A 6,000-nucleotide genomic window follows, 5' to 3' on the forward strand; every position below is an offset into this window, starting at 1 on the left:
AAATTCAGTCTTAACGCTATCTGGAGGTTATATGTTGACAAAAAAATGAGAAATCAGGGTAGACTTCCTGGTGGGGGAGGGATGGTATTAGCACCAAGCCTTTTAAGGACTAGGAAAGGAGAGGGCATTCAGAGACTTGAGAGAGATTTGCACATTAAAATGCTTTCATCCCTCTGGTCCATCCGCACCAAAGCCCCACTTCCCCCATCCCTGGATCTCTGGGCCTCTGCCAGCCCCTGCCGTCTCACCTCCCACCACTCCTGCAGGTGAGACTTCCTATAGTTTCCTTGTGTCTTTTCCTCCAGGTGGGTTGTTCCCTCTGATGCCAGGATGCACCGCTCCCCCACTCTTGCCTGGCTAACTCCTCACAGTCCTTTAGTCTCATCTTAAATGTCACCTCCTCCAGCGCAGGCTGGGCCAGGCACCCTGCCTGCCGTTCTCAGGGCATCCTCTGCTTCCCCCAGCACAGCACTTCCCAGCCGCGCTGGTTAAGGCTCAATTCATTGTTGGCCCCACCGGTAGGTAAAACCAGGGAGGCCAGGGCCTGTGTGTCCTATTTATCCCAGTATCCCCCAGCACCTGCACTCAGTAGGTGCTCAATAAATGCCTGCAGAATTCATGACCAAGTGCTTGACCCACAGCAGCCAGTATTTTCACCTTTGCCTTGAACATTCTTTCTGGCCAACGCCTCCTCCTCTGCTGTCCTCAGCCCTGGCCTCCTGGGTCCTGGGTCCGGCCCCGGCCCCGACCCAGGCGGGAAGAGTTGTGTCGGGGCCCCGGGGGCGCTGGGGATGTCTGAGAACAGGGCTGTGAAAGCCACCATGGGCCCGATCCGGAGCGCTTGTCCCTGCTAATTATTACGGACAAGCCTCCTTATTGAACCCCGTCTTCTTATTGACATTCGGAGGCATGAGCCGAGGCTGTTGTTTTAAAGGCACTCATTAGCCACACAAATCAGTCCTGTTGACAGAGCGCCTTTGAATTAAGCATCTCGCCGTAGTCATTGGACAAGGAGCAATTTATAATGCCATTAGCAACGCTTTCGAAGGTTACAGGCATCAAAAATTGTTCAGCCGTAATTATTCTTAATGGATACAAGAAATAAACTGACGCAGGACAGCTTTTTCATTAGCCTTCAATCAAGGCTGATGGCTTTGAGAAATGTACAGTAAGTGCGTTTTGGGGAGAAATAATGATGTTACAGCACCTTTCCCAGGAAAATGCTCTTGGTACACAGCTTAACTTTTAATGGCCTTAATTTGACATAATTAAAAAAAAATTCTGAATTTGTTTTTGAAGATCTTGAAATAAATTATTTGGTTCCTATTTTTTAACCCTTGGGGGGACTGGCACTAAATAACAGTAAGGGAGTGAGGAAGCCAGTCTCTGGGAATGAAGGAGCTAAATGAGGAGCTGGGCTTGTAGGACAGAGACCTCCAGGAAGGCCACCTGGCCTGCAATTGTGAGGGCTGCACCCCACCCCAGGGTTTCGAGTGACCATGGTTTTCTGAGTAACCAGGCCCAAAGGGATTCAGGGGCAAGTCTATATCTACAGAGCCCATTTGTGTCATCCAGAAAGTGGGGCTCATATACAGAAGGAAAAAGGAATCCCACCCCTTGGGGCAGGGCAGGCTAAGGAAATAGCAGAGTTGGGAATGAACCCAGGTCCTGAGCTGTGGGACCTCAGGCAAGTGATCGCATCTCTCTGAGCCTTGTTTCTTCATCTGTGAAACGAGATACCTGAAAATACAATACTTATATCCTGGGGCCATTGTGAGAGTTTGAAGAGAGAATTGGTATGAAAGTTGCTGGCCAGTACCTGGAACATAGTAGATGCTCAGTAAATGTTCATTCCTGAGGTCAGGGCTTGGTCCACCTTGCTGTGGTAGTTCCTATTGGTAAAGGCTAGCGTACCAAAGACACTGGAAATATAAGATGGGGACAATTATGTGTGGCCCCAGATCAAAGAAAAAATTGATGATTTCTAAGGGGGATGGATCAGTTGAATGCAGGGCTTTTTTGGTATGCAAATTTAGAGTAGAGTAGAATTGCTGGGACAGTGAAGGAGACGGCACAAGGTAGGAAAGGCCAAGCATCTGCCAGTCGATCCTTCATCAGGCAGAACTCAGTTTCTCCTCTAGTAAATGCTAAACAAATCCTTCCAGTCTATCAGACTGAAGGTGGGTCAAATCCTAACTTGCCTGAAGTGCCCAGGTGTCTGGTGCAGGCCCAATCGTACCAAGAAGGCACTGAAACAAAGGTTACCAGAGTCATGCTGTGCAACAAGGATGAGACAGGCTCACTGTCATAATCACCAGCACTCAACAGGCTTCCTCGGTGCCTGCCAGGACCCGGTGATGGCAGACACAGCGGGACAGCCCAGGGTCAGGCCCACAGACCTGGTGTCTAGCCTTGGCTCTGCACTGCCCACCGTGGGGCCATGGATATGCTGTCTCTTCCTTCTGGGTCTCAGATCCCTCATTTGAAAATGACACAGAGTAGCTGGAAGTTACTGCTTCAGACACTAGGAAAATTCAGCAAACTAACTGCCTCTCAGGATTCAATCTGCACCGGGCCTGCCTGAGAACAGAGGCATGACCAGGCAAAGGCTTAAGAGACTTTCACAGCAGAAATGTTGTCAATAGAAAGCATTCGGTCCACTGGCTTAGTGCTTTCCGGGACTCAGGAGAAATGGCCACTGCTGCATCCTAGCAGTGTGCCTTAGTAGGGCATTATGGTGAGCAGAAGCCATGGATAGGCTCAAGGTCAATGCTGAAAGAGTGACGGAAAGCTGGCAGATCTGGGTTCTACGTCCAGCTTGGCAGTGAATTCCCTGTGTGACCCTCTGGGGCTCAATTAATTTCTTGGGGCCTCATATTCCTTATCTTTTTATCCTGTGGAATTTGGACTCAACACAGTTTATATTTTCCTCTCCCCCCTTCCCTTCCCTTCCCTTCCCTTCCCTTCCCTTCCCTTCCCTTCCCTTCCCTTCCCTTCCCTTCCCTTCCCTTCCCTTCCCTTCCCTTCCCTCCCCTCCCCTCCCCTCCCCTCCCCTCCCCTCCCCTCCCCTCCCCTCCCCTCCCCTCCCCTCCCCTCCCCTCCCCTCCCCTCCCCTCCCCTCCCCTCCCCTCCCCTCCCCTCCCCTCCCCTCCCCTCCCCTCCCCTCCCCTCCCCTCCCCTCCCCTCCCCTCCCCTCCCCTCCCCTCCCCTCCCCTCCCCTTCCCTTCCCTTCCCTTCCCTTCCCTTCCCTTCCCTTCCCTTCCCTTCCCTTCCCCCCTCCCTTCCTTTTTAGCTGCCAAATCTAATTTTCAAGTTCACACTTACATAGATGCCTAATATATAAAATAAATAAATTTGAAGCTCATTTGGTTGAAGTGTGAGTGTGGTCCTCAGAACCTACCCCATGTAAGGTTCCTTTACAGACCCATAGGACTCCTCAGAGCGTGGATGACCCCTCAAGAGATGGCCCTGGACTCCCCTTGAAACTACCTCCCACTCTCTCCACACTCACTCTGTCTCTCTCCCTAATACTGGCCAACTTGCCAGTCCCCAAATGCGCCATGTACTGTCTGTCACTCCTCCCTGCCTTTCTTCAGGTTGTTCTCTCTTCCTGGAACGCTCTTGCCTGTTGTCTGTCTTGCAAACTCTAATTCGTCCTTTGAGGCCCCCCTCAAGGCGACCTTCTCTGGAAGTTCCCACTGCCCCATGCAGGATGGATCTCTCACCACTAGGCATCTGTAGGACTTGGTAAGCCAACTGGTGAAAGATGGCCCAGAGGATATTTTAGCTACTGGGTCATGTGTCTTTCTTCCCAAACTGCAAATGCTTTAAGGGCAGGACAATCCCTGATTGAGCTTTCTGCCCAGTGCTGGGCACTAAGCATAGGCTGGAGGTGCCTACACAACACAGGACATGGCACACCATGAAGCCCAGTCATTCCAGGCCCTGGCACACAGTAGGTGCGCCTACCTAACGTAGGTCCTAGTGTAAGCAGGTGACCCCCCCATCCTAAGCTCTGGCACAAAAGAGGCATTTGTGGGCACACAGTAGGAGCTCTCTCAGCACAGGGCCTGGCTCTTGGGTGGTCGGTAAATATTTGCTAAATGGAATTTCAGTGGGATGAGAGCCCAGTTCTGGCGATTGCTGCCGGCTTCTCCCCCAATAAGCCAGTGTTTTTCCTCCCTTCATTACTAGTCAAAAGAGCAAATGTCCCCACCTCCTAAGGCCGGAGTGGTCGGGGCGGCAGGCCTGAGGGTGTGGGAGAGGTGTCTGGGGTAATGAGCGGGTACTGCTTCTTTATCGCCATCGGCATGTTCTCCAACTATTATTCCCCATCACCTTCCCACTTAGACTTCATTTGGACTCCTTCTGATAAACAGCAATATCTGTGCAAATTCTTGAGGCTGACCGCCTCCCCAGCCCAGGGGCCGCTCTGCTGGAACTCCAGATGTGTGATAAGGCAGGGAAATACATTTTCAGTCCACTAAGTCATCACATTTCTGACAAGGATGCTCAGGCGCGTGCAGATCTCTGATGACTAATATCGCCTTCACTCAGCAGAGGGCTTCAGAAACCATCCAAACCATCACCCAGCTGTCAGGTGTCAGCTCGTCCTGGGCTTCGCATTTTGAGAGGCCCTCCGAGGCGCTCTGAGTCCTGACAGGGCGAAGCAGCAGGCTCTGTGCAGAGGAAGAGGGTTGGCTGGCGGTCAGCGGTCCTGGGGCCCGTCCTGTCCCCTGAGGGTGACTTTGGTGGATCTGTTATTAACCTCTCTGGGCCTCAACTTCCCCACCTGTCCAATGGGGGAGAGGTGGATTTCAAAATCTCTAAGGGACTTTCCAGCGCCAAGACTGCAGTTCTCTTACTTTTCTGCCATTAGGAGCACGGGATGGCAGAATCTCATTGCTATGAAATATAAGGGGGGGCCTCAGAATCTTGGGGAAAAAGTAATAGGAACAGCTGTATTCCCAGGCATAATAATAACAGCAACTCCCACTTTCCCTGAGTTATTTCACCTATTTATAGCTCTGGAATCAGACAGACTTGGATTCAAAGCCTAGTTGTAGTCCTGACTAACTGTGTGACCTTGGATGAGTTATTTAACCTCTCTGAGCCCGAGTTCTCTCCCATGACATAAGGAGATAATAAGATTTCAGTGAGATGATATAAAGTACTTATAGCACAGGACTTAGGACACTGAAAGCACTAATAAATGTTGCTTTAAAAAGAATCGATGTTAATAATGATCCTTATAATACTCCTTATAAAGTAATGACTGCTATCCTGATTTTAGTGATGAGGGAAATGAAGTGCAGAGGGGCTAACTCACTTGCCAGAAGGTCAGAGCCTGGGTTGTCCCAGGACAATCTGACCCCAGGTTCAGGCACTTATCCCGTGCACTGTGCAACACTGCAGGAGGCCCTCAGCCCACCCACTCTGCGCCCCTCGCTCAAAACCAGCTCAGCTGGCCGGCAGTGGCATCCACGGAAATGAGAGTGATTGGCTGAGAGCTGGTGAGTTGGACGGGGTTGTGGGGAAGCAGCTGGCCTTTGGGGGCTCCAGACCCCTGAGGGGGTGGGCTAGGACTGAGGTATGGAAGTCATCTGGTCACTGCAATTTGGGCTTTTCTTTGGGAAAAATGAAGCTGAGGAGAAAATGGATTGCAGCCTGTTACAGACCCAGTGGCTGCAAATCATTCTGCAGATTAGCTTTCTATGGGAAAATCTATATACTAATTAACTCCATGGCCTCTCTAACGAGTTTAAGCACAATAAGGCCTCTGAAAATATCGAGGCATTTTGCAGCTGCCTTAAATTTTACCTTGGGAGACATGCTCTCAGCTCATGAGGCTGTTTGAGAGGTTCTGGAATGAAAAGGGAATCTTAAATGATTCATTTCCAAGGGCAGGAGGTGGGGAGCTGTGACTTTGGTTTATTGCAGAGGGAAGCACAGAGCTCCAGGCTTGTTGGGGTAGACGGAGTCCCTGCCTTGGTGGCCTTG

The sequence above is a fragment of the Miniopterus schreibersii genome (genome assembly GCF_964146895.1).
Source record: "Miniopterus schreibersii genome assembly, chromosome: 8".
Classification (NCBI taxonomy): Eukaryota; Metazoa; Chordata; class Mammalia; order Chiroptera; family Miniopteridae; genus Miniopterus; species Miniopterus schreibersii.